This window comes from Zingiber officinale, chromosome 3A (assembly GCF_018446385.1).
Source record: "Zingiber officinale cultivar Zhangliang chromosome 3A, Zo_v1.1, whole genome shotgun sequence".
NCBI classification, from domain to species: Eukaryota; Viridiplantae; Streptophyta; class Magnoliopsida; order Zingiberales; family Zingiberaceae; genus Zingiber; species Zingiber officinale.
Genome location: NC_055990.1, coordinates 128,726,362 through 128,744,895, shown reverse-complemented (window position 1 = coordinate 128,744,895; position 18,534 = coordinate 128,726,362). Strand labels below are relative to the sequence as shown.

General features: G+C 38.3%; 1 long non-coding RNA gene across 1 annotated transcript; it reads left to right on the top strand.

The window, feature by feature from the left end:
- The first annotated feature begins 16,983 nt into the window (after positions 1 to 16,983).
- Positions 16,984 to 18,066, top strand: LOC122054021. Its single transcript, XR_006132515.1, has 3 exons — positions 16,984 to 17,457; positions 17,548 to 17,687; positions 18,034 to 18,066. It is a non-coding gene; the product is annotated as an uncharacterized LOC122054021 (long non-coding RNA).
- The last annotated feature ends 468 nt before the right edge of the window (positions 18,067 to 18,534 follow it).

Sequence of the window (18,534 nt, the reverse complement as noted above, 5' to 3'; positions counted from 1 at the left end):
ATAGTGTGTACTAGATATATGGACCCAACTGTTCTTGATATGCTTGGAATTAGGGAAGATGTAGATTTGATGATTGGGTTTTTGGATTGGAGTGATATTATGTACACACATTTGCCTACATATCCTCGTCTTGTTTTGGAATTTTTAAGTTCATTGGATGTCCATTTTACTAATGAAGATGATTATTCTGGAAAAATCTCTTTTAGATTAATGAATCAAGAATTTCTATGGGCATTTAGTGACTTTAATTCTTGTTTCGGAATAACCACCGGTAGCCCTCGTAGGTTTGATCAAAGGTTTAATTGGAATCATTTTTGGAATGCAATAACTGGGTTAGATCAACCTTATGAGCCTTCAAGAGCTAAGGCCTCCCATATGCAAAACCCCATCTTTAGGTATCTACATAGAGTCATGAGTAAAACTATTTTTGGTAGGGGAGAGAGTGATGGGGTGGTTAAAAGGATAGAGCTTTATGCTTTATGGGCTATGCTTTATAAGGTTGAATTTGACTCTGGTTTTCATTTTGTTCAAACCTTATTGAGATCGGCTAGGGCATCATCGGGATCGATTGTTTTTGGTGGTTTGATTACCCGAATAGCTTATAATTTAAATCTTGATGTTGATGGGTTGGAAATAATTCATGGTAATGACATGATTGACATTGATACATGTCTTGCTATGAAAATGATCGTTCGGGATGAGAATGGTTTCGCGTTTCCTAGGAGGAGTGGTTCTCCTTTACCCCTTCCTTTTCCTGAACGAACTACTATTCGTAACCCGGCTAATTGGGTGATTTCTGAGTTAGATTTTGAGGATAACCCTTCTATACCTGGAGACACTGAGCCACATCATGAGCCCTCATCATCTGGACACACGCAGCCTTCTAGCTTTATGGAGCCTGCTAGGCATTCTTTTGCATATGGCACGGGATCTTCTAGGTTTGATTTTTTGGATTTTCGTACGTCTCTAGAATCACTTCATGAGAAGCAAGATTCCCAACGAAAAATATTGGAGGGGCGCTTCTCTTTATTTGATGATCAGTTTAGGGAGGTACAAAATCATTTTCAGTTTACGAGGAATTTTCAAGGTCAAGTGGCTGAGTTTGTGCAGGACTATGATACTGATCAGGCTAGGATGAGAGATTTTATGCAGAGTATGACGCTTACTAGCCAACAAGTAGATGCTTTATATGAGTATCATAGATCCTTGGGTGAGATTCCAGGTTTTCCTAGTTTTCCTATTGGCCAACCACGTCGTAGACCTCCTTTCCCTCGTCCACCTCCACCTCCTCCACCATACTGATTTCATCGGGACGATGAAAAGTTTAAGTCTGGGGGGGGGAGGTGTCATGTATTGTTTAGTTTGGTTTTCAGTTTTTAGTTTTTGTTAGTTTTTCATGTTGGTTCTTATTTTCATTGCTTGTTGCTTTATTTTGCTTGTTTTTGAAATAATCATGGCAAAAAAAATTTTGAGAACATCAAATCTTCACTTATATGCTTTCTTGGATTCAAGTGAAATGTTAGCACGATTATTATCTTGATTCATGATGTTCGAATGATGCTAGTAGTAAACTTTGTGTAGTTCTTTTTTCTATCTTGGGAAGCATTAATAAGCTAAGAATCTTATGGTGATGAGTTTTAGTTTTGGTTCAACCTTAAGGATTTTATCTTCACTACACTTGTGCTTGACGCTTGAATAGTTGATGTCATTGAAATAGTCATGATTCATCTTGTATGCTTAGTACTTGGTTTCCATGGTGATTTCTCAACTTTCATTTTAGTTACTGGATGAGGCTCAAATCATTAAAGCTCATTTGGAAAAATCAAAATATCCCAACATGTGTGCTAAAAGTACATTTGTGAATAAGTTTTGCACAATGCAAACACTTATAAAAAAAAAGAGAAAAAAATAAATAAAAGAATAATAAGGGATATAAAAAATAGTTGTCATGAGTGGAATCTAGCAAGTCACCCCTTTGAGACCGAGTTAGGTTACTGGGCAAATGACTGTTTAGCTTCTCTTGAGATTGAGCACACCTTTGAGACCTTGGGTTAGTTGAGAAATATGAACCAAGTGAATGGTGAGTAAGTGCCTATCACTGGTTACTTGTCGTTCACTGGGAAGACTAGGAATTCAAATTTGATGACGACTTGACTAGGACATGGATTGAAACTTGAAGGGTGTTGAGTTACTTTTACACCGCACAAGATTCTTATGCTTGAACCATACTTTACTTGTTTCCATGATCATGCTTGTTAATGAAACTTTTTGATAGAGTTAGAAAAGTGCACTGGGTTTTATGAATGTGTTGTAGAACATATGAATTTAGACTGCAGCATTTTGCTTGAGGACAAGCAAAGGTTTAAGTCTGGGGGTGTGATGTGCGTAGATTATATACTCTTTTATGCATGTTTTTACGCACATTTACATATTTTGAGCATGCTTGATCTATGCATTTTTATACTTCCAGCTTTCCTTTTAGCATATTTACTCTTTTGGTTCGGAGATCTGCTTTTTGTGCATTTTCTGTACACAGGAGTCGATTTGGTGAAGAATCTACATCTTTGGGCATGCATTGGAGGAAACAAAGGGAGAAAGCACCGGGTCGTGTACCTCACACGGCCATGCACTGGTATGGAGCTCGGGCCGTGTGGAGTTTGGCACCAACAGAAGAGGAAGATGACATGGCCGTGTGAACCTCGCACGGTCGTGTCAAGATTTGAAGCCAACCAGAGCAGAAGCCTTACATGGCCGTTTGGATCTACACGGCCGTGTGAGATTTCCAGAGACCAAGCAGGCTGCGGCCGTGTGCACCACACGGCCGTGTAGCATTTCCAGAGACTAAGCAGGCTGTGGTCGTGTGCACCACACGGCCGTGTAGCATTTCCAGAGAGCAGAAGGGTTCTGGCCGTGTGGAGTCACACGGCCATGCAGCTTTGGCAGAGAGGGAACTGGACATGGCCGTGTGAATCTCACATGGCCGTGTCACGGGGCCGTGTGGCGCCCGATTCCCTCCTCTATTTAAACCCTTCTTCATGAATTGAAAGGGGATCTCTCCCCCTTTGGGAGAAGGCAAGATTTGGTGGTTTCCTCCCATTCTTGGGAGGATTTCTGGGCGATTCTAAGGGAGATCTCGACGATTTCGACTCCGGAGCGAGGATTGGATCCGAAGACGAGGCTTCTTCGTAGATAAGTTTTCTCTTTCCCCCTCTTCTTGATTTCTTGGATTGGGGATTTAAGAAATGCTTGTATTCTCTATTTCTTCGGGTTTTCTTCCTCGATTCATGGAGTAGATCTTGTATTCTAGGATTAAGGGAGTATTTGTATGATGGATTGATGTAATCTCTAATGGATTTGCCATTTTCTTGTTTCAATGACATTGACTTGCTTGTATCAATTAGATCTTGAATGATTAATGGTGATTTGTGCTTAATTCTCATTCTTGATTGATTGTTTGGATTTCTTGTGGACTTTGTAAAGATAAACTCTCACTCGATCCTCCGAGGGATCCACGTGACAGGTGCAAGCCCGTGTAAGGACGTTTGAGAGATAATCTTGAAGAGGAAATGGGAATATTCAAGAGAGTAGGATGGATCTTGTGATTAGTTTCTTGTATCTTGATAGATTAATGAGTTGTGGGCTTCTATGTTGATATCCGAGGAAGGCATAGTAATAGGTGCGCTTCTGTGTAAGGACAATGTAGGTTCATGTCTAATTAATCCTACTTAGATACATTTCTCAGTCCTCAGCCGGTTGTCTATTGCAAGAGAGAACCGGCAACTTTCTACATGTTTGGCAATTGAGGGATAAGAATTGGTGAACCATTTACATTCAAGAAATCTTACAAAGAAACCGAAACTCCTAGAATCTCCCTTTATCATAACCCAAAACACTAGACTCTTGTTTGTTGATCTTTAAGATTAGATTTGTTTACCTTTACTTTGCTTTTGAAACGATTGGATAGTTGTTTAGCTAATTCGCATTGAGACATTTCTAGTGCTTATTCCAGTCCCTGTGGATACGATAATCTTTAATATTACTTGCGACATTTCCGTACACTTGCGGAGCGTAACAGTGGTTTCTCATCTCGGAAGATCGTTGCCCACACAACGTCCGAGGTTAGAAGACGAATACGATAGAAGATCAAGAGGTCTTTCTAGAAGGTATAACTAGTAGTTTTTCCTTTTCCGCATCATACTAGTTATTTATGAAAATAATACCAAATACAAGAGGCTTACGTTCTAGTATTTCGAATATGTTTTTCGATGTTGTGTTCTTTTGTTTTATTTATCCTTGTGATTTGATTGTTCTTTTCGGTTAACCTAAAGTTATTTTAGGAAATTAAATATTAGCTTTCTATAAAAGGTTTTGTCTAGTCGGTGGTGGTTGCTCCCATATCCAAGAAGGCCATGTGCCTCGCCACGTCAGTACTGGGAACCAATTATGGAAATTAATATTTAATGGAATTAATAACTTAAGGCGATTTGGGTCGAACGTGTTAAGTTCCGCAGGAGACCCAAGTCAAAACCTAAAAGAACGAATAGATTAAGTTTTGGATCAAACGTGTTAAGTTCCGCAGGCGATCCAAAATTTAATTTAAAAGAACACATAGTAGCTAGGAAAAGGTTCAGACCTTTGTACAAAATTTTTGTACAGTGGAACCTCTAGGTTTTCCGAGTAGCAACCAACAATGCTCTACGCAGATCTGATAGGACTCGTCGTCAACTTGAGAGATATTCATTTCTCTTGTCTAACCACGGTGATGTAGTGCTTATTGGTCTTGATGAGCCTACATCTTATTAGGAAGCTGTACAAGGTCCAAATTCTAAGAAATGGCTAGATGCCATGAGATCCGAAATGGAATCCATGTACACTAACCAAGTATGGACTTTGATTGATCCACCTGAAGGGATCAAACCCATTGGGTGTAAGTGGGTCTTCAAGGTGAAGACTGACATGGATGGTCATATGCATACCTATAAAGGTAGATTGGTGGCTAAAGGATTCAAGCAAATTCATGGTATAGACTATGATGAAACCTTTTCACCGGTTGTGATGCTCAAGTCCATTCAGATCATGCTTGCTATTGCTGCTTACTATGATTATGAGATCTGGCAGATGGATATCAAAATCACATTTCTTAATGGAAATCGACTCGAGGATGTGTACATGACACAACTTGAGGATTTGTCGATCCAGAGCTTGCTGGAAAGGTGTGTTAGTTGCAACAATCCATTTATGGATTAAAGCAAGCTTCTAGAAGCTAGAATCTTCGATTCGATGATGTGATCAAAACATTTGGTTTCATTAAGAATGAAGATAAACCTTGTATCTACAAGAAGGTTAGTGGGAGCACAACCATTTTTCTCATATTGTATGTAGATGACATACTTCTCATTAGAAATGACATCCTCACTCTTCAGTCAGTGAATACTTGGCTTGGGATTTGTTTCTCAAAGAAGGACTTAGATGAAGCAACCTATATTTTGGGCATCAAGATCTATAGAGATAGATCCAGGAGATGGCTTGTTCTAAACCAGAGTACATATATTGGCAAGGTGCTTACAAGTTTTACCATGCAGAATTCTAAGAAGGGATTCCTGCCTATCTCACGTGGTGTGAGTCTTTTGAAGACTCAATGCCCCTCTTCTAAGGTAGAAAGGGACCGCATGGATCAGATTCCTTATGCATCTGTTATAGGGTCTATCATGTACATGTTACGATTCTGCAAGTGTACGGATTCGTCGTCAGTAATATATAAGATTATTGTATCCACAGGGACTGTTGATTAAGTACAAGTTAACTTCACACGACGAATTATCTAGACGAACGAAAAGTAAAGGAAAGAGAAGAGGGAAGAGAGAGAATAGATCTTGGAGGGAATGAGCTTCGGGAGATGAATTCTAGGATTTCGGTTTCATTATAATGCTAGGAGATATTACATAGATTGCTTAGTTTCTACCCTCTATGTGTTGGATTGAGAAGCGCTAGAGGGGGGGCTAAATGGCGCTCGTGGCTATTTCGTTCGATTCGTAAAACTCAAGTGATAAATGCAGCGGAAATTAAAACGGCAATCACACACAAAGACACGAGGAGTTACTTGGTTCGGAGCCTGTGGCGACCCCTACTCTAAGGCCCGCGATCATTGATCGCTTTTGGTGGGCAAAAACTATAAGCTCGAAAAGTTATTACAAACTAATTACAATTTAACTGTAAAGAAAGCAATACCGACAACAAGAATATCAAATCTGGAGCTCCAGATCGTCGGGAAGTTGGTACATCACTTCAGGAACTTCTCATTGGCAGCTTGTCGCAAAAGGGTCACTTAGAAGGTGATATGTTAACTGCTGCCGTTAGATCCCCTTTTATACACTGCTGCAGGTGCCTCCAAGCCTGCCCGAGATGCCTCCAGGCCTCCCGAGTCGCCCGCGTAGATTAGCACAGAACTGGTCACACCTCATCCACTTGAAGGCGCCTCCAAGCCACTCCAATGCACTTCCAAGGTCTGGTCCAAGGCGCCTCCATCTTCATCCAAGGCGCCTCTAGACCTGCTTCGCAGCCTGCTTCAGCCTTGTACCTGAGGCGCCTCCAAGCTCCATGGAGGTGCCTCGGGTACTATCCATTCGAGGTCTAAGGTTGCTTCTTTGTACCTGTAAAATACGTTAGTCCCAAAAATACCCTGCAACACAAAGTTAGCACATAACAGTAGTACAAATATGATAATAGAATATTTTGACAGTCTCCGTACTGCCCGGTTCTGACTTCGGATTTCCGACCGGAAACCTTAGGTCGAACTGATGCCTACTATTCCCTCTTCCGGGGAACGCGTCCTCACCTACTCCTCTCAGGAGATTTACTTGATGCCAGCACGATCCTCCAGATCGACTGGACTTTTGCTCGGTGCTCGATGCTCGATGCTTCCAGACTTTCTGCTGGACGCCCACTTCCTGGCCCGTCCAATCTTTCACCTGGTTCGCGACACCATGACTTTTCACCTAGGGTTACGACCCCATAGGACTTTTTGCCTGAAGCTCTCGACCCACCAAGACTTTCCGCATAGGGTTACCACCCCCTAGGGTTTTCCACCTACCTAATCGTAGCTAGGACTTTTGCCTAAGTACACTTAGGACTTTCCTGCAATCTTATTCAAACTGTTAGATCACAAAACAGCTTAACTTTGAATCCTTTGCCATTATCAAAACACAGGTTCGATCGTCGGATGCTTCCAGCACCAACAATCTCCCCCTTTTTTATTATGACAATTAAAATTCAAAGTTAAGTAAAGATAGATGCATAAGTAACAATTTTTTTAAAAAAATTTTAGTATAAGCAAGCATAAGTGAACAATTTTAGATGCAACCAAAACTTTTAAACTAAAACTTTTAACGTTTAAGGCTCCCCCTTAATTAAGGCTTTCTCTTGAATTGAAATTTTGAATTTTATGCCTACTCTCCCCCTTTCCCATAAATCAAAAATATTAGATCAGTAAGAAAGAAAAAACATAGTGTTTAGGTATATTTGAAAATATTGTAAGAAGTAATGTTTAGTTATACCTTGAAGACAAGAAGAACTTAGCTTAGAAGAAATGGTCTTGTAAGACTTTTAGCTAAGTCTTAAATAACTTAGCTAATTTTGTGATATCAAAATATTTTGAAAAAATAATACCTAGTTAAACTAAGATATTTTTTTGTTGTAACCAATAAGCTAAGTAAATGTTAAGAGTTCAGAGAGCATCCTTTTTAAGATAGTTATATTGAAAAGTAAAATTCGAGAAATTACTTGGGTAACTTTTGAAAGCAAAACCTTTTTTGAGAAAATTTAAATTTGAAATACTTTATAGAATTTTTCTCAAAAATTAGCTAAGTTTGAAAGTATTTGATAAAAAATATTTGAAAATGGCTATACAAAAAAAAAATTAATAAGCCTTTGAAAAAATAGCTTTGAGAATGTTATTAGAAAAATATAACTGAAGTTGAAAAGTACTTAGCTTGATTTTGAATTTGAAAATATTTAAATAATTTTAGTTTGAAAGACTTAGTTAAATTTTAGCTGCTAAGAGGGAGGAGCTTAACTCGTAAAAACTCTAATTAAGGTTGTTATTCAAGTAGTCCTAAAGTCCAAGCATGAGTAACTTTGAAAATTTTAAAATTAATCATTTAATCCTCTGGGTCAAGTGTCTAACCATTAGTTACTAACTGCTTACCTAGAAGGTAACAGCTTTCACTTGGTTAGTCAAGTTAAGTTGAAAATCCAGTTAGATTTGACTAGGTCAGGATCACTTAACTTAATTACTGTATTTTTGGTATTTAACGCCCAGACTTACTATGATGCACAAAAATAAGCATTCTGAAGTCTAGGTTGTACCCTATGCATCTCACGTCGTTCTAAGTTTTTCAAACATAAACAATTTATGCCTAGTGTGCTTGTGAGATGCTCTGGCTGAAACTAGGGGAGCATGATATCGAAAGGTAAGTGCCTAGGCTAAGTCCAAAATTTGAAAGTCTAATAAAATTGGGATTTTTGAAATCATTTTTTTTAAAAGCAATATGAGTTAAAAGCAAGTAAGTTATATTCTACTAAGCAAGAGTCTTATAGAATGAACTAGTAAGCAGAAAGTTGTGTAACTGAACCTTGATCTGCAAAGGTTTAACTAGAATATCAAAAGAAAGTGTCTGTCTCCAAAGTTTAAGGTACAACTCATGAAAGGAGAGTATCAATAAGTGAGATCATCAGCTGGAGGTGGTGCAAGAGGCTGCTCGGGAGCAGGCTGTCCCTGACGAAGAGAGGCAAAGTCGGAAGCTATGTCTGTGCGAAGCATGCGGAACTCATCCAGCATAAGCCGTCATGTCTGAGCGGAGTAAGCCTCGAGACGTGTGAGTCGGTCCTCGACAGATAAGGAGGTGGATCGTCGAGTCGAGGTCGAGGGCCCTGCCGAACTGGAGGGCTATCCATGAAAATCCTTGGTTATGAACTCTAACACGGCCTCTCCCTCGGCTGGAGCAAAGAAGGCGAAGAACTCGGCGTCTGCCTCAGGCCCTCTCGGAGCAGCTGGCTCATCCTCGGCTGGGTCGGCTGGCGGAGGCCTGCCCACCCATGCTAGGACCCCCTGAGCAGTGACATCTATATGTGCTATCCTAAGTGAACCCTATTGGAACCCCAAGGTTGTTTTGGTGTGATCAACAAGTTAAGTTAGGTCCTGTGTGTTTCTAACCTTGTGTCTAAGTGTGCAGGAGCTTAGGAGCACAGGTAGTCGAGCGGAAGACGCAACTAGCGAGAAGGACGGCAGTCCGAGGGACGAGGTGCTGCGGATGAGTACACCGGCGGACGAGAAGGAAGCGTGCGGTGGTTCCGAGGGGCGAAAGCCGGAGTGGAAGATTGCTCGGGGAGCAAGAGATGCAGCTAGCAAGAAGGATGGCACGCAGTGCGTCTGAGGGACGAAGACTGCGGATGAGTACGTCGGTTGACGAGATGGAAACACGTGGCGATTCCGAGGGACGAGAAGCCGGAGGGAAGCCCGCTCGAGAAGACCGGAAGTTGGGTTCGGGTGAGCCCTTTTCCGGATGCCAGAGATCACCCAAGCGAACGGATCCAGAGTAGAAGACCCGGACTGAGCCGAACCGAACCAGAGTAGAGATCTCGAACGAAAAAGTCAACCACTGTTGACTTTTAGGCTCCGGGGGGCGCCCGGAACCCTTCTGGGTGCCCGGACCTGGTTTGTTGACCAGATTGCGTCAAACGCGATCTGAACATTGGGGATAAAGTTTCATCCCCCCAGGGCACCCGGAACCCCTTCCAGGCGCCTCGACCAAGGCTATAAATATAGCCTTGGTCCAGAAGCTTTTCAACGAACTCCAAGTAATCATTTCCAACGCTTGTATGCTTTAGAGCTGTAGTTAAGCTTTTGTTTCTACGCTTCAACGATGTAAGAGGCTTCTCCACCTGAAGGAGTTTTTAGTGCTTAATCTTCCTTGGATTAATAACCACATCAGTTGTAACCAAGTAAATAGTCGTGCCTTTTCCTTTATGTTTTTGATTTATTGCTTTGCTTTTATTATGCAAGTGTTAGCTTAAAGAGTTCGAGAAGGGTTGTTTGATTTTGTGTTTACAGGACTATCCAACAACCCCCTCCTAGCCGGCCGCAACGGTCCTATAAAACCAACCCAAACTCATCATAATGGGTAAGGAGAATGATTGTCCCCCGTGTCACATCTATGCCCTCAATCATCGAAAATATGGATGTCAGTATATGGAAGTAGGGCATATGAGCTACCCTAGATGTGACAAGACTAGCTGCATGAACTATATTTGAGAACATATGTAGTGCAATGTCTATCTATAAATGATGACATAATGCGTAAAAAAAGAAGAAATGGGATGGTCGCATCTTCGGGACGTCCCGAGATGTGATGGGTAGTATGCATGCAGTGAGGACTCTATACATGACATAGCCCTGCACTCTGAGAGACATCGACCTGAAATCTGAGACTCCAAGTGGTCTCTCCCCACCAAAAAAGTACTCATAGAGTGTATCTAGAGTAATGTAGGAGTAGGGGTCGCCAAAGGGCAAATCCCTACTAGGGTAACATAGAAAAGAAGATGCTGACTGTCTAAGATCTAAGCTAGTGTGTAATAATGTAGGTGTAAACTGGATGTCCTTTCCACCAACCCAGGTGGAATAGACCAAATCATCAACCTTCTCAAGGTTGTTAAAACACTGGGCATATAGATCTCGGTTTACTGCATGACTGTAGTAAAATAGTCTATCCAACTGATAATGGGCTCTATAACAGATGGACAATAACTCGTAAAATAGGCTCTATTTAGGTATCTACACTTAATGACAGAGTATGAATGCTGATAAAAACTGATCCTATGCTGCTTAGTAGGGAATCTAGTGTCAGTGGACAAGGTTGTACCCGAGGTGGACGCAACATTGCGTTATTTCCTCTTTTCAACCATATACACAAAGATTCGCAAAACAAACATTAAAACTATGTAAAAGATGATTCAGATAGTTTAGAGTATACCTAGGAGGCATTGTAGGGTATTTGAAGGAGTTGAAGTGTAGAGATCTAAGGTTAAGGCGCCTTGAATCGAAGGTTTCGCCGAGAAGACAAACAGCAGCGAACTCTCTGTTCGCTGCCTATTTCTGTATTGAAGGCGCCTCCAAGCACATTGAAGGCACCTCCAATGAAGAGTTTAGGCCACCTCTAACCAAGTCCGAGGCGCCTCCGATGTTTTCGGCGGGAGTTTTCCCGCCTATCCTAGAGGGCGCCTATGTCGTCGTAAAGGCGCCTTCATTGGGCGCCATTCCAGTTTTTTTTTTTAGATTTTTGAATAAGTTTTTAAAACATTTTTAAATAAGTTTTTAAAAGATTTTAAATAAGTTTTTAAAATATTTTTAAATAAGATTTTAAACTAAATTTTAAAACATTTTCAAATAAGTTTTCAAAATAAATTTTAAAACATTTTTAAATAAGTTTTTAAAATAAATTTTTAAAACATTTTTAAATAAGTTTTTTTTAAAATAAGTTTTTAAAACATTTTCAAATAAGTTTTTAAAATAAATTTTAAACATTTTAAAATAAATTTTTAAATCATTTTTAAATAAGTTTTTTAAAATAAGTTTTTAAAACATTTTCAAATAAGTTTTTAAAATAAATTTTAAAAACATTTTTAAATAAGTTTTTAAAATAAATTTTAAAACATTTTTAAATAAGGTTTTAAAATAAATTTTTTAAAACATTTCTAAATAAGTTTTTAAATAAGTTTTTAAATAACATTTTAAATAAGTTTTTAAATAAGTTTTTAAAACATTTTTAAATAACATTTTAAATAAGTTTTTAAATAAGTTTTTAAACATTTTAAATAAGTTTTTAAATAAATTTTTTGAACATTTTAAATAAGTTTTTAAATAAAATTTTAAATAAGTTTTTAAAATATTTTAAATAAGTTTTTAAAACAATTTAAATAAGTTTTTAAAATAAATTTTAAAACATTTTTAAATAAGTTTCAAAAATAAATTTTAAAACATTTTAAATAAGTTTTATACACATTTTAAATAAGTTTTTAAATAAGTTTTTTAAAACATTTTAAATAAGTTTTTAAATAACATTTCAAATAAGTTTTTTAAATCAGTTTATAAAACATTTTAAATAAGTTTTTAAAACATTTTAAATAAGTTTTTAAATAAATTTTTTTAAAACATTTTAAATAAGTTTTTAAATAACATTTTAAATAACATTTTAAATAAGTTTTTAAAACATTTTAAATAAGTTTTTAAATACATTTTTTAATTTGATTTAATTTGATTAATTTAATTTGTTTTTAATAATTTAATTTGATTTTAATTTTAATAATTTAATTTGATTTGATTTTTATAATTTAATTTGATTAATTTGATTTGATTTTAATTTTAATTATTTAATTTGATTTTAATTTTAATAATTTAATTTGATTTTAACCTTAGTCATCTCACCCAATCTAAATTTTTCAATTAGGGGGTCTTATAATTTTCATGAGATGAATTGGGTTTAGTTATAACGTTTGGTTTAACTTTATGTTAGATTCAGGTTTAGCTTTGGGCTCAACAAATAGACATTCTTTGGATAAACTTCTTGTAGGATCGAAAAGAATTTAGATATCTCCACAAATGCATGATATTGTCCACTTTGGGTCTAAGCCCTCATGGTTTTGCTCTTAGGCTCTCCCCAAAAGGCCTCATACCAATGGAGATATCTTTTCTCTTATAAACCCATGATCTTTCCCATGTGCTGCCAATATGGGACTATGTTTGCAACCTTGCAACCCCAACAATCCCCCCCCTCAAACAAAGGACCATAGGCTTCTCACGTCCGATCCTCGACCCACCAGGTCTTCCTGCCCCTCGGTCCACCCGACCTACTAGGACTTCCTTGCCTAGTCACAACTAGAACTTCCTGCCTGGTGTCTGGTCCTCTTGATCCGAACATAGGAGCCCCCACTTTCTTTGTTCGAGGTCAATATTGTACCTACATGGCTCAATAGGATCAAAAAGAATTTAGATATCTCCACAAATACATGATATTGTCCACTTTGGGCCTAAGCCCTCATGGTTTTGCTCTTGGGCTCTCCCCAAAAGGCCTCATACCAATGGAGATATCTTTTCTCTTATAAACCCATGATCTTTCCCATGTGTTTGCAATATGGGACTATGTTTGCAACCTTGCAACCCTAACACTTCTAAGCTATGGTGAGTCACTTGGACATCATTAAAGTAATCATGCCTTCGAGGTTTTTCAAATAGTTCTATCCACAAGACTTACTACAAATCCTTGGTCTAACTGGTTAGGATCCATAAAGGTTAACTTCGGTTAGTTCTACTTAGCCAAATGCACCAGCTCGAAGCCATATCTTCCTAGACATGCATAGACTAAGTTTCCCTTGTTGGTTGCTACTCGGAAAACCTAGAGGTTCCACTGTACAAAAATTTTGTACAAAGGTCTGAACCTTTTCCTAGCTACCATGTGTTCTTTTAAATTAAATTTTGGATCGCCTGCGGAACTTAACACGTTTGATCCAAAACTTAATCTATTTGTTCTTTTAGGTTTTGACTTGGGTCTCCTGCGGAACTTAACACGTTCGACCCAAATCACCTTAAGTTATTAATTCCATTAAATATTAATTTCCATAATTGGTTCCCAGTACTGACGTGGCGAGGCACATGGCCTTCTTGGATATGGGAGCAACCACCACCGACTAGACAAAACCTTTTATATAAAGGTAATATTTAATTTCCTAAAATAACTTTAGGTTAACCGAAAAGAACAATCAAATCACAAGGAAAAGAAAAAACAAAAGAACACAACATCGAAAAACATATTCGAAATTCTAGAATCGTAAGCCTCTTGTATTTGGTATTATTTCCATAAATAACTAGCATGATGCGGAAAGGAAAAATTACTAGTTATACCTTCTAAAAGACCTCTTGATCTTCTACCGTATTCCTCTTCTAACCTCGGACGTTGTGTGGACAACAATCTTCCGAGATGAGAACCACCAAGCACCTTCTTCTTCCTTACAAGTTTCGGCCACCACAATTCTCCAAGAGAAGTAGAGGTCCGGCCACCACCACCAAGCTCCAAGGGATGCAAGAAACAAAACCACCTTTCTCTCCTTCTTCTCCTAGCTAGAACCGGCCACCATCAAGAGCTCCAAGAGAGGTTGCCGCCGGCCATAAGAAGAAGAGAAGAGGAAGAAGCTAGGGCCGGCCACCAAGGAGGAAAAGAGAGGAGAAGAATAATAGAGTTGATCACCCATGAAGGCACCTCTACCCCCTCTTTTATAATCCTTGGTCTTGGCAAATAAGGAAATTTAATTAAAAACTTCCTTAATTCTTTTGCCATGGAAAAGAAAATTTTATTTAATTAAAAACAATTTTCCTATTCTCAATTTACATGGCCGGCCACCATCAAGCTATAAACAAGGAGAGTTTTAATTAATTAAAACTTCCTAATTTGTCTCCAGAAATTTATAAAAATTTCTCCAATAATTTTCCCTTCATGGTGGTTAATAAAAAGGAAATTTTATAAATTAAAATTCTTCTTTTAAACATGTGGATAATTTTCAAAAGGAAAGTTATCTCTTAAAAATTAAAATCTCTTTTCAATCTACAAATAAGGAAAGATATCAAATCTTTTCTTAATCTTTTGTAGAAACTAATAAAAGAGAATATTTAATTTTTAAACTTCTCTTTTAAATTATTATCATGGTTAAAAAGGAAAGTTTTTCTTAAAATAAAATCTCCTTTCAATCTACAAATAAGGAAAGATTTCAAATCTTTTCTTAATCTTTTGTAGAAAGCTTTTAAAAGGAAAGATTTAATTTTTAAACTCTCTTTTAAAACTATGATATCCACATAAGAAATAATTTTAATAAAAAATCCTTTTTAATATGATGTGGCCGGCCACCTAAGCTTGGGCTCCAAGCTATTGGCCGGCCACCTTAAGGCCAACCTTTAGGCTTGGCCGGCCCTAAGCTTGAGCTTCAAGCTTAGCTTGGTCGGCCCCTATTGGTTGGGTAAGAAGGTGGGTATGTGGTGGGTATAAATCTCTATATACAAGATGCTACGATAGGGACCGAGAGGAGGAATTGGTTTTGGTCTCCCGATAAAATTAAGCATCCCGTGCTCGCCCCGAACACACAACTTAATTTTATCAATAATAATTCATTCCACTAGAGAACTATTATTGAACTACCGCACCAATCCCAAATTACATTTTGGGCTCCTTCTTATCATGAGTGTGTTAGTCTCCCTGTGTTTAAGATATCGAATGTCCACTAATTAAGTGAGTTACTGACAACTCATTTAATTAATATCTTAGTCCAAGAGTAGTACCACTCAACCTTATCATCATGTCGGACTAGGTCCACTGCGGGTTTAACATGACAATCCTTATGAGCTCCTCTTGAGGACATTATCAACCTAGTATCTCTAGGACACAGTTTCCTTCTATAATCAACAACACACACTATAAGTGATACCATTTCCCAACTTATCGGGCTTATTGATTCATCGAACTAAATCTCACCCATTGATAAATTAAAGAAATAAATATCAAATATATGTGCTTGTTATTATATTAGGATTAAGAGCACACACTTCCATAATAACCGAGGTCTTTGTTTCTTTATAAAATCAGTATAAAAGAAACGACCTCAAATGGTCCTACTCAATACACTCTAAGTGTACTAGTGTAATTATACAGTCAAGATAAACTGATACCTAATTACACTACGACCTTCTAATGGTTTGTTCCTTTCCATTTTGGTCGTGAGCTACTGTTTATAATTTATAAGGTACTGATAACATGATCCTCTGTGTGTGACACCACACACCATGTTAGTTACAATATAAATTAATTGAACAACTACATTTATCATAAATATAGACATTTGACCAATGTGATTCTTATTACTAGATAAATGTTTATACCAAAAGCTAGGCTTTTAGTATACACCCTAACAATCTCCCACTTATACTAAAAGACTATGCTGCCATATCTGCTGCCATATATCTGATTCCTAACCCTTCAACATGTCCATTAAAAGCTCTTGCCTTAAGGACCTCGGTGGAAGGATCTATATGTCATCACCTGATGCAATCTAGGCAGCAACAACTTCTCCTCGTTTATACGATTTCTCGTATTGGGTGGTACTTGCGCTCTATTGTGTTTACTTGCCTTTATAGACTCATGGTTTCTTCGAGTTTGTTACTGCACCATTATTATTACAATAAATTGTAATAATCTTTGGACAAACTAGAAATCATATCTAAGTCTATCTTGAGGTAATTAAGTTATTCAGCTTTTATGGCTTCCTCAGAGGCTTGCCATATACTAAGCTTCTATGGTGGAGTCCAGAAAAACACCTATGTTTATCACTCTTCCATAGTTATGACTTTATCTCCTAAAGTAAACACAAAACCCCGAGGTTGACTTATTATTGTCCCTATCCGATTGGAAGTCAAAATCCATGCAACCCACAAGGACCAAATTAACTGTCTTGTAAGCTAGCATATAATCTCTAGTGTAAGATATCGTAAAATTTAATAATAAATATTATTGGACGAAAAATCTTATTGGATTTTTCAGGAATTTTTAGAAATTTTTTGGGATTTAAACGGAGTCCGTATGACCCGTTTTGAGGGGATGGATTCGGGGTACAGTGGAGGCCTATTTAGGGTACCCATTTAAATGGGAGTTGATTGAGAATTTAACTTAGTGTTTAATTAAATTTAACCTAAGGTATAAAAATTAAATCCCTAATTTCCCTTTAATTTCCTCCGATCCTTAATCCCTCTTCTTCCTTATCTCCTTCCCCGATCCCGACTTTTCTTTCTCTTCCCCTTTCTCTCTCGCGATCTCATCGCCGGTCACCAAGCATCAACGTCGGCAGCCTGATCTTCGTTCTCCTCTGTCCACGCGAGTGTAAGGGGGTTGATTCATCACCATCGAAGCAATTCGGCCTTGGCGTTGCTTCTTCTTCCACTCCTCTCGATTCCTTCGCCTCGTGGATCGCCGACAATCGCGGGTTGCTTGATCGCCGGCCATCACCGTCCCTCCTCAGTTCCGATCGTGCAGCATTGTTTGACCCACCGCCGAGGCTTCTTGCCTTTCTTCCCAGGTAGCTGGTCGCATGAGAGGAAATCGTCGGCCAAGAGAGGGTAAAGGCGAGCCCTAGCCGTCTCTCCGTGGATGTCTAGTGCCTTCTCATCATCGGATCTTGGAGCAGGGAGGTCCACTTCACTGGATTCCGGTTCCTCCTTCTCATTGGTGTTGATTGGCTGCTGATCCTAGAGTGGATGGACTGCCGAAGCAGAATTTGGTGTAAGATTGCTAGTGATCCACGGTTCCGACGATCCAGTTGCAATAGTGAATTCCTCCGGTCATGTTCCACCAGTGGTCATGGTTAATTTGGGTGAGTTTGTTTGAGGCAAGCCATGATTGTAAATCCTAATTTAATTTGGCAGTGTTGATTAGGGTAGTGGCAATTTGTTGTGCATGATAGGTGTTTGATGAAATGCCTTAAGCTGCTTGTTTCCTCTGTTTATGCCGGACTATCTGCAAAGGGGTGGGGAAGCTCCATTTTTCTCCACAACAAACTTTGGATTTCTTCATCAAAAGGGTGTGAATCTGTTTTGGATCAAGGTAAGCTAACTATGGAGTTTTTAGTTGCATTTATGTGATAGATGGATGCATAAGGATTTATATCATATTATGTTGGGCATAAGGAGATGTTATGGATGATTGGATTTGATTAGTGTATATTGATTTTAGAAGATGTCGATGATTAAATTGGTTAACTCATGAGTAGGACTGAAGTGAAGAATTGTGGATTTAGTTAAACCTAACTGGATTAAAGGATGTGTTGATTTGGAGGACTAGTTAGGTATCAGATTTGATTAGAGTGATCCACTGGGTTAGAGATTTTATTTAGCTATTTAATTCAATATGAATTTAGCTAAATAAAATATAAACATATTGATTGCTGCAGGACTTGGATTCGGGACGAGCGTCTCGACGTGGGGTTACTTGGCACGATCTATATCTTAAGGCGGGTATTTCTTCCTTGGCCTCTATATAGTTTTTCTTGATCTTAGTGCATGGCTATTGTGTGATGAATTAGGCTGCTTTATCTTATATCATGATCGGTTGCTGTTTTTCCTGCATGATACTTATGCTTGACCCTTGTGATGATCTACGTAATTCATATACAGTCTTCTCTTATGATATCTACTCTGTTGTGATTACACGTGTAGAGTATGTCTTGTAGGGATTGTCGGGTTGTTAGTATTACCATGCTGATTTGGGTACATAATGTGGATTGTATGTAGTTGGGTATGTGTTTTAGGAGTCATCATGTTGACCCTACATTTGCATGTTGTATGTACACACGTGTGTGGTTATGTACTTTTTGAGGAGTTATGTTGATTGTATGTTTGTGGTTTATACACGTGTCTGATGTGTTTATTATTGGAGGATACATGTTGATTGT